Raw genomic sequence first — 10833 nt, 5'->3', positions numbered from 1 at the left:
TACACTGTTTCCCCTGTTTTGGATACTTTTTTTTTTTTTGAGTTAAGCCCACAAAGATTAACTCATTTATTTTTAGGACAAAAAAGGGCCTAGGACAACATGTTCTTTTTTATTTTCTAGATGGTGGAAATGGAGTGAATGAATGGAAAACACTGTAAAAAAGGAAAGTAAGTAAAACAAAAGTCTTCCCAGTGTTTTTTAGATTCAGTAAAATATGAATTTTTACCATGACTTAGTATACTCATGCATATAAATATGTATTAAGAAACAAGAAGTGTGCTGGGGATCTAGCTCAGCGGTTCGGTGGCCTGCCTTGCAAGCGCAAGGACTCGAGTTTAATCCCTGGTACAAAAAAAAAAAAAAAAAAAAGAAAGAAAGAAAGAAACAAGAAGTGCCCTGCAATATTTTCTGTTGTTTTCTCTATCATCCCTCCCTCCCTCATTTCTTCCTCTTTCTCTTTTGTTTTGGGGTCTACCACTTTGATTTCTGGATTATTACCCAGTGTTTTAAAACTTTCCCTTGGTCATGCGTTATACCGAATGGATTGTTTAAGCAACCTATGGAAGGAGGGTTTCATCCAAGAATTTGATTCTAAAAACATGAAGAAATCTATCTTGCCATGACATCTTCTTATTTAGAACCTACAAAATGAGAGTCCCAGAAGGGCATTTCGGAGTCCAGCATGGTTTACAAGGAGCACCCTCTTGAGTCCCATGGTGGCTCCATGCTGGCTCCAGAGCTTTGGAGGATTCTACCTCCAAAATCACATGGTTAGGGTAAGGCCACCAAGGCAGCCTGTGTCATCCAAAGTTTGCTTTTGTGACTCTTAACTCAGCCCTTGCATTTTGGAGGCTCTTTTGCCCTGGTAAACCTGATGGCTTTTCAAAAGTCCTGACTTCTCCAGAGCAAAACAGCTCTGGGTAGTTATCTGCCGTGCCATGCGAAATGAGAGTTTGCAAATTAAGTCTGCTCTAGATGGAATTGTGCACTGTCAGGTATTCACTCCTAATCCATCTGGCCCTGGGGCTCCATTCTCAGTAGCCCAGCTCATGTCTCCATCCTCAGGGCTTTGGCACATGTCTTTCCCACCTGCTCCCACATCCTCAAGTCCAAGATTGCCAGCCTGCTGCCCGCACACGGTGTCTGCTGGCAGGGTAATGCAGAGCCTGGGGGCCAGAGGAAGGAAGATGCAGACTACCACCTGCACCTCCAAGCACAGGCAGCTCAGAGCTCTCCCAGGCTCCCAGGCATTTGCTGGGCTCCTGTCCAAACTCCAGCAGACAGTGATGACTCTTTGCTAAGCCCAAGGCCATCCACTGAGGCTGGTGGAATACACCAGAGGTTAGGGATCTTTCCCCCTAATAATGGCTTCTGCAGTGACTGCAGTCACTCTCACAACAGGTGCAGGATTCCCATTGTGGTCCTCTAGGGAAGAGTGCCTTGTGGAAGGGCCTAGTGATGGAGGGAAGTGGAAAGACTCTGGGGTGGGAATAAGCAACTCAGGAGCCGGTATGAGGATAGTTAGTGTCACATTACTGCCAAAGAGATCAGTAGGGAAAAGCTACAGGCAAAACAAATCCCCCTTTGCAGAGGAAAGTCTCCGGGAAGGGTGATTGGGAAACAATCTCTTTTTCTTCATACCAATGAGCAAAGGCCCACAAGCCTTGTCTTGGACAGGCCCATTTGTTTCTCCAGAACAGGAAGGACATTCCATAAGCAGCCCAGGAATGTGTTCAGCATCTCTCCCCTGGGGCCCCAACTCTAGAAACGTGGCTGTTGACAGCTCTTCTCCTTTGCCTTTGGCCTCTGGCCTGGAACAAGCACATTGTGAGACACTGCTGCCCGTTTCTGTGGCATTTGCCTCATTGTTCTATGTCATTAAAGATGTCACTTTGTTGCAGTTTTTGTTTCTGACGTGTGCCATTTCCAGCAGAAGTCTCTCTGAACTGAATGACAGTGGTGTGGTGTTATTGGGTGTCATCCACGGGTCCTACAACCTCAAATGGTTTTTGATTGTAAAATCCTATTGGAAAAAAACCTGCCATTCCCACATACAAATAGTAAAGTACTATCATTAGCTAATAGCTGAAAGTACACTCTACACTTTTGGTGCCATTCATCAACAGTAATGAATATAAATTCATGGTTCAAGTGGTATTCTTGATACTTTCTGAAACCTTTTTCTGACTTCTCAGGCTTTCCTTGTTTAAATTCAGATACTTTCCCCAGTGTACCTGCCAGATGACCATGCCACAAGAAGATTACCTGTGGTGCTCATGATCCTCTGGATATTCAACATATTAAAACGTAGTGTTTTGAAGACAAAAAACAAATACAGAGGAAGCCATAATATTGTCTATCCCCAGGAGATTATGTAGCACATCTTGTAGAGGCTACTGCTTGAGAGAATGACAAAGGGGAACTCAGATCCAGAAGGTCCAGCAAGTTTAGGTGGCTCATCCAAAGTTATAGTTTGTGAGCCATCAAGTGGGGTCTTAGAGGCAGAGTCTGCTACCTTTAAATAGGGATCTTGCTCTTTCCAACTTCTTGTTCCTCCTCTTCTCTCTGCTTTTGGAGAAATGGAGCCACTCATCTGAGGAAAGGGAGCAAGACAGATTGCTTGTGAGCTGCCACAGTTCATCTTCTCCCTCTCTGGAAGTTCCTTTCAGCACTGTTGCCCCTGTATTGAGGATAGTCTGGTAGGGGACCTTGTCTTTAGCCCGGGCCTCTATGCACTTGAGTTTTGAATAGTGCTACCTTTGAAACATAAAACAATTTGGGTTAGTGATCTCTCTGTGCCTGATGAAGTCCCTGGCACATTTCTACAAAGTCACAGAGACTGAGATTTCAGAGAGTGAGGAACAAAAGAGCTTGGACTCTTCCTTATTGGCTAAGTGAATCAGGGCAAATGACTTAACTTCTCTGAGAATCAGTTTTGCCACCAATAGAATGGGGATAAAAAATACTAATAGATTATTGACTTTATAGGGCTATCAAGGAGATTAGTGAAATTACCCACATAAAACCTTTAGCGCTCTGCCTGGCACATACTAAGTATTCATTCAATATTAACTAACTTGCTAATATGTATTCATTGTAGCTATTAGTTGTTGTAGTCAATTAAAATTGCCATGGCACCTGGAGTCTCAACAAGCTATCGCCCTTTTCCTTGGTCTTTAATTCTTATATCACTGAATAGAAGGAAAGGAAAGAAGGAAGGAAAGAGGGAAGGGGAAAGGAGAGGAGAGGGGAGGGGAGAGGGAATAGGAATGCTTGGCCTTATTGTGATTTTAAAGAAATCTGTAGGTCTATTAGTAAACTGTTGGGTATTCTTTTTTTTTCCTCATTGAGTTTATTGGTACATTTTAGGTATACAGTACAGTTACATTCGTTATTGGGATCTTGTACCTTTACATGACAGGCCTTGGTTCTCATTTTTTCCCCTTGTCCCTGCCTGTTGGGTATTCTTAAAATGATGGCATATCCCATCACTGAAGAATATATTGATCCATTTTGAATTTGTTTTTGCACAAGGTGAGAGATAGGGGTCTAGTTTCAGTCTTCTACAAGTGGCATCCAGTTTTCCCAGCACCATTTGTTAATATACATTGTTTCCAGTGTATATTTTTGGCTCCATGGTCCATATTCAGATGGTTTGTTTTTGTGTCTTCTCTGTTTCATTGATCTGGGTCTATTTTTATGTCAGTACCATGCTGCTTTTGTTACTGTGGCTTTGTAGTTTAATTGAAATTGGTATTGTGATGCCTCCAGCCTTGCTTTTGCTGCTCAAGAATTCTTTGGCTATTCTAGGTCTTTTGTGTTTTCATGTAAATTTTAGGGTTATGTTTTCTGTTTCTGTGAAGAATGTCATTGATGTTTTGATTGAGATTGCATTGAATTGTAGGTAGCTTTTGGTAGTATGGTCATTTTAATAATATGCTAATATGCTAATCCATGAACATGGGAGGACTTTCCATTTTCTAGTGTCACAATAATGATGGCTCTGGGTTTATCATCTATGGCCTTTCCTATATTGAGCAGTGATTCTTCAATACCTAATTTCTTCAGGGTTTTTATTACACGGGGATGTTGAATACTGTCAGAGGCATTTTATGTATCAATTGAGATGGTTATGTGATTTTTATCCTTGATTCTAATTATGTGGTGTATTACATTTCTTGGTATATGTATGTTGAACCATCCTGCATCCCTGGAATGAAAGCAACTTGATCTTCACATGTAATCTTTTTAATGTGTTGTTGAATTCATTTGCAAGTATTTTATTAAGGGATGCTCAGCAAGGATATGGGTCTACATATTTCTCTTTTTGTTATTGTATCTTTGTCCAGTGGCTATCATGATGATGTTGGCTTTGTAGAATGAGTTTGGAAACATTGTTTTCCTTCCTATTCATGAAATAGTTCAAAAGCATTGGTGTTCTATTTTAATGGTAAAATATTGTATTGAACCCATCTGATCTTCAGCTTTTCTTGTTGGAAGACTTTTTATCGCTGCTTTAATCTCACTGCTTGTTAGTGATCTGCTTAGGTTTTTTTATATCCTCAGTTCAGTTTTGGTAGGTTGTATGTGTTTAGAAATGTGTCTGTTTCTTTCAGAACTTCCAATTAATTAGAATTAGGTGTTCAAAGTAATACCCAATAATCCTCTGGATTTTGGGATATCTGTTGTAACATTCCCTTTTTATCTCTAATTGTATTAATTGGATTAATTATGTTGGGTCTGCTCTTTCTCTCTTTGATTAGTTTGGCTAAGGCATTATCAATCTTGTTTATCTTTCAAAAAACCAACTCTGTTTTATTGATCCTGTGAGTTGTTATTTTAGTGTCTATCTTATTAATTTCAGCAGTGATTTATATTATTTTTTTCCTTCTGTTAGATTTGGTTTCAGTTTGCTTTTGTTTTTCCAGAACTTTGAGAGGTATCATTAGACTATTTACTTAGATCTCTGTGATTTTTTGTTAGAGGCAATCATAGCTATAAACTTTCTTCTTAGAACTATCTTTGCTGTATCCCAGAGATTCTAGTATGTTGTACTTTCATTTGACTGTAGGAATTTTAAAATGCCCTCCCTGATTTCTTCAGTGACCCACTGATCATTCAAAAGTGAGTTATTCAATCTCCATGTGTTCATATAGTTTCTCTTATTTTTGATTTCTTGTTTCATTCCATTTTGATCTATTTCAATTTTTTAATTTGTTAATTCATTTAAAATGGATTGATGACCTGGGTAAAAGATCTAAAACTTTGAAACTACTAAAAAAACATAGAGGAAGTACTTGAAGCCATAAGCTCTGGCAGAGACTTCTTGAATAGACTTAAATAGCACAGGAAAGAATAGCAAGAATTAGCAAATGGGACTACATAGAATTAGAATTTCTGCACAGCAAGGGAAACAACCAACAGAGTGAAAAAAGCCTACAGAATGGGAGAAAAAATTTGCCAGCTATTCTTCTGACAGAAGATTAATATCCAGAATATATAAAAAAAACTTAACACCAAAAAAAATCAAAATCACTCAGTCAATAAATGGGCAAAAGGATTGAATGAACACTTCTCACAAGAAATACCAATGGCCATTAAGTGCATGAAAAATGTTCACCATCTTTAGCCATTAGAGAAATGAATATCACAACTACATTGAGATTTTATCTCCCTCCTGTCAGAGTGGCTGTCATCAAGGATATAAAAAACAAGAAATGCTGGTGAGGATGTGTGATTAAAAAACTACTCTTCTACACTGCTGGTGGGAATGTAAGTTAGTATCATCTGCTATGGAGGTCCCTTAAAAAACTAAAAATAGAGCTACCATTTGATCCAGTTCTACCCTTCCTTGCTGAAGGAATTAAAGTCAGCATACTATTGGGATACCTGCATACAATGTTTATTGTGGCATAATAGACAATAACCAATATATGGAATCCACCTGGGTGCCCATGAACAGATGAGTGGATAAAGAAAATGTGGTATATAGTCTATGAAAAGAATGAAATTTTGCCATTAGCAGAAAATTGGATGGACCTAAAAATCATCATGTTGAGTGAAATAAGCTAGACTCATAAACACAAATATTACATAGTCTCCCTAATATGTGAAATCTAAAAAAAGATGGCACTAGAAGGGAGACAAGAGGAAGTGAATAAGGGGGGGAAAGGGGTATAAAGGGGTATAAAGGTATATATTTCTCCCTTTATACCTATATACTTTATATATATCATGCATTTTAACATATGAAATTGGAGGAGGGTAGGGCAAGGAGTGTATTGAGGAGGAATGATTAAAGTATACTATGTGCATGTACAAATCTGCCCAAATGAGACCCATTGATCTGTATAATTAACATGCCCTAATAAAAAATGTGGAAAGAAGAGAATGTATTGGCTAGGTATGGTAGTACATATCTACAATCCCAGCACTCTGGGAGGCTGAGGCAGGAGGACTGCAAATTTGAAACCAGCCTAGGCAATATGGTGGCTCAGTGAAATTCTGTCTTGAAAGAAAGAAAGAAAGAAAAGGAAAGGAAAGGATGTAGTTTGGTCCTGGTTCAATTCTCAGTACTGGGGAAAAAAAAGACTTTGGCTAACTTCTAGGAAGTCTTCAGCTTGTGTGTACCTCTATTCCTTATTCACCACCAGACTTCTCACCTGTCAAGTGGTAGGGAGGTTGTGGGTTGTCAGAGCTGGTCATTAAAGAGTCTGTGACTTGGACCTTCCCAGGAAGGAAAATAATATCACAGAATAATAGGTCCACTCTATTATCTGTCCTTTCCCTTCAGTAAAATCTAAGATATGAGTAGTACTCAACTGTGTATAAAAAACATATTTTCTTTATCCAGTCATCTGTTGACATTTCTGCCATAAAGAAATGGATAAACCTGAGACATTTCTAGGTAAATGGATGCACCTTGAGACCATACTTTTAAGTGAAATAAATTGGACACACATGTTTAAATATTGCAGTGTTTTTCATGTATGAGAAACCAATAGCACAAATAAGGACCAAAATGTTGGGATGTAGGGAGAAAAATGTTCAAATGGGAAGGGGAACAAGGAAGAGAGAAGCGGGGAGGGAAGACGGGGATAAAAAAGAAATTGACATGTGTTATGTACATGTACCAATTCCCCATGATGAATGTAGTCATTGTGTAATGCAAACATGTACTAATAAAAAATTAAAACAACAATAACAACAAAACCCAAACACACAACAGCAACAATAAAGCTCTAAGACATGGTGAAGAAGGTGTAAAGAACATTGAAATAAGCCATTCAGATACCTGGACCTGAGAGCTCAGGCTGTGGATTCCTCACTGGGCCAGAATGGAGGTTCTGAACATGTTGCTGGATCAAAACAATGAATTCGAACAGTGTCACCTTTTCTCTATACTCTTGACATAATCTTAGTGTCCCAGTTCCCTGCCTTCTGTTTCTCTTTCCAGGAGCTTTATGCTTGATCTTAATTTGAAGTGATTCTCAGAGGCAAATGTCAAAATCTCCACTGTTCCTTGTAGAGATAATTGGAGTGACTCAGCCATTTCCACCATGTTGGGAGCAGAAACTAGAGAATCGAGTGTCTCTACATCACTGACTCATCCCATCTTCTCCTCGATTCCTGGAGTGTTCAACTTCAGACTGACCCGACCCATCCTGGAGGTTATACCAGTGCACCCTGGCCCAATAGAAAAGCTCCCCTAGTGCCTACAGCTGGTTAGTTCCTTATCAAAACCCTTGGGGTGAAGAGATACAATGCCTGCTTTGTGGATAATAATGGTCTCCCTCTACTCATTTGTTATCTTCTTTCAGTAGGGGATTAATTGACATTTGATCCCTGATAATTCAGAATTTATTGTGTGTTTCTTTCTCCCAAGTAGCACACACCCTTTTAAGGAGAGGCCATCTGGGTGCAAGTGATGTTGGAGCAGAACAGACAAAGCATTATATGTGTCATGGTTGCATTGCCTTCATCATAACCCTGGCTTGAAGAGGGTGTTTCATTTCTAACAGAACAATGAATTAGATACCTGAAGGATCCTCCCAAATGAAACAACTTTCTAAACTTTTAACTATTGCTATACTTGGACTGAAGAAAGAAATGTGCACAATTCAAAATGGAGGCAGAAGTGGACATGCCGATTGATAAACCGGGATCAAACCTCGCCTTCAACCTGAGGGTTACTGTAGGACCCTGAAGACCCTGAGCTCCCCCTTTGAGGACATTGAAGGGTATGGGCACAGAAGGCAAAGCCAAGGAATCATCCTGCATCAAGCTGGACCCTCAAGGGGTCCAGAATTCTGTGTACGAAAACTGAGAAAGGCCCATATAGATAGGGACATTAAAGAAACTGGCCTGAGTCATTCTAGGTGGTGGAATGAGAATATATATTCCCTTAAGCTGACAGCCACATGCCTGTGATTCTCTAGTTATGCAGTACCAGTCTATATGGCACGCAATACAAAAAACAAGTATGAAATTTATTTAAAGTGACATCATGCTGGTGCTGTTCAAGTAACTGGCAGAACCAAACATATCTCTTCTGTGCTGGTATCCCACCCACATTTCAGTACTCAAAAACTTGCCATTGACAAAATTTCAAGGGTAATTGCAGCTCACAAAGTTGCAAAACACACATGGAAATAGATCATGTTGAGAGAATTAGCAGGACCCCCACAAAAGGCTTCAGCCACTAAAAATTTCAAATACAATATAAAAAAAAAACAACAACTAATAGGCTTTGAGAAATGAGAACTTCAAAAACAAGTAAGTAACAAGGGGGCATAAATCACTAGGAAAACTTGGAAAGAATCAAAAAGAATTTCTAGAAATAAAAATACTGTGTTGACTCTTAAAACTCAGTGGATAGATTAGGTAGAAGATTGGAAATATCTGAAAAAAAATTAATAAGGTGGAGGTTAGAGCTGAAAAAATTATGTACCTGTAGTGTGTAGATCAGAAAGACAAAGATGTGAAATATAAAAGGTTAGGGATATGACAGGGAAAATAAGAAAATCAAATTATACCTAATTAGGGTTCTAGACAGGCAAAGAAGAGGTAATATTCAGAGACAGTGCTTCAGATTTTTCCAGAACTATGGAAAACATGAATCTTTAACTTCAGCAAGCCCAATGAATGTTGAGAAAAAAACACTTTTTGATCTTTTTTGTTAGTGTATTTTTGCAACACATAATAGCTACATTTGTTTTGGGGGATTGGTATAGGTTTATAACATATCTTGACCATTTTTGATCCCTTTACCTTATGTCCCTACCCTACACCTCCCTCCTTCTCCTGATCCCTCTCTGTCTCCAAAATGTCTGCCTCCTTGTTTCCTACCAGCTCTCCCTTATTTAATTATTTTATTATTTATATTTTGGGTTTCTCATATAAAAGAAGTCATGTGATATTTATCTTCCAGTGACATCAATTTTTTTTTTCTGTGACATCAGTTTTTATTTATTTATTTTTTTTGTACCAGGGATTGAACTTGGGCCCTTGTGCTTGCAAGGCAGGCAGCAGAACCACTGAGCCAAACCCCCAGCCCAGTGACATCAGTTTTTAAAAAGCCACATTTAGGAAACTAACCACTAAAGGAGAAAGAGACAACTGGGAAAGCTGCTGAGGAGAAAGGTAACATACAATGGAACAGTGGTTAGACTTACGGCTGACTTTTCAACAGCAATAAGAAATAAAAGCAAGACAAAGTACTCAGTAAGGTGATAGCAATAGATCAAAGCAGGACAGTAACCACCATAAATTGTAATGAAGCAAATATTCTAGTAAAGGATGAAGACAGATTGAATTTTAAAAATTCAAGTCCATTCTAAAAGTCAATCAGGAAGCTAAAGTAACTTTAAACATGTATGCATTTAATAACATAGCCTCCAAAAGATAAAGCAAAATGACAGGGCAGTAAGAAGAGAAGTTTACTATCACAGTGATAAATTTTAACGTGCAGCTCTAGGGAAGTGACAGATTAAGTAAACAAAAAAATGAAAACAGGGCTGGGGATTTAGCTCAGTGGTGCCAGGGGATTTAGTTCAGTGGTGCCACCGCCTGTCTTGCAAGTGCAAGGTCCTGAGTTCGATCCCCAGTACCAAAAATAAATAAATACATAAATAAAAAATAAGACATTTAACAGGCTTGACTTAATATTCATGAATGAAACCTTCCATGCAACAATTGAAGAATAAGTATATTTTGAGCTCCCCAGGAAAATTTGCCATATGTTAGACCATCAAGCTGGTCTCAAGGGTTGTTTCATACTAATTGTATTCTTTGACCACAATTCAACTAAAAAGCAACAATATCAAATAGATATTATGAAATGTTGAATACAGTGATCCAATAATCAGTAGTCTAGATTCTGCTGTGGCAACATCAAAACTAGCATGGCTTGACATGACAAAAGCTAATTGTTCTGGTTCAAGTTGCAGACGACTCTCCAGGGCAGTCGCTGTCTGTGTGGCTCAGGGTTCAAGACTGCTCTGACCTGGTGTAGGGCAACCTGTGTTTGCCCATGCTCTGTGGCAAAGGAAAGAGCACAAAGACTGCTTTCTTACATCCTTCCACTCTCTCACTGGCCGAAGGAAGTCACCTGGCCACCACTAACTTCAGCAGTGAGTCAAGGGCGAACTTCATATAGGTAAAGAGGTAGAAATACTGATAACACCACAGCAGCCTTTACAAGAAATTTTAAAATGTGCATTTAAAAAAATATACCTTTTGCCGGGGATTTAGCTCAGTGTTTCCAGTGCCTGCCTCACAAGCACAAGGACCTGAGTTCAATCCCCGGTAACAAAACAAAACAAAAAATATACA

General features: G+C 39.0%; 1 long non-coding RNA gene across 1 annotated transcript in view; it reads right to left on the bottom strand.

Annotated features, from left to right (window-relative positions):
* Positions 1-438: 438 nt before the first annotated feature.
* Positions 439-10833, bottom strand: part of LOC104872171 — a 50317-nt gene continuing 39922 nt past the window's right edge. The window contains exon 4 of the long non-coding RNA XR_783082.2: positions 439-2757. This is a non-coding gene — a long non-coding RNA (uncharacterized LOC104872171). The remainder of the gene's footprint in view (positions 2758-10833) is intronic.

The sequence above is a fragment of the Fukomys damarensis genome, unplaced genomic scaffold (assembly GCF_012274545.1).
Source record: "Fukomys damarensis isolate Sample0158 unplaced genomic scaffold, DMR_v1.0_HiC HiC_scaffold_15, whole genome shotgun sequence".
NCBI lineage: Eukaryota > Metazoa > Chordata > Mammalia > Rodentia > Bathyergidae > Fukomys > Fukomys damarensis.
Note: the sequence above shows the minus strand (reverse complement) of the source record. Positions and strands in the feature narration are given on the sequence as shown.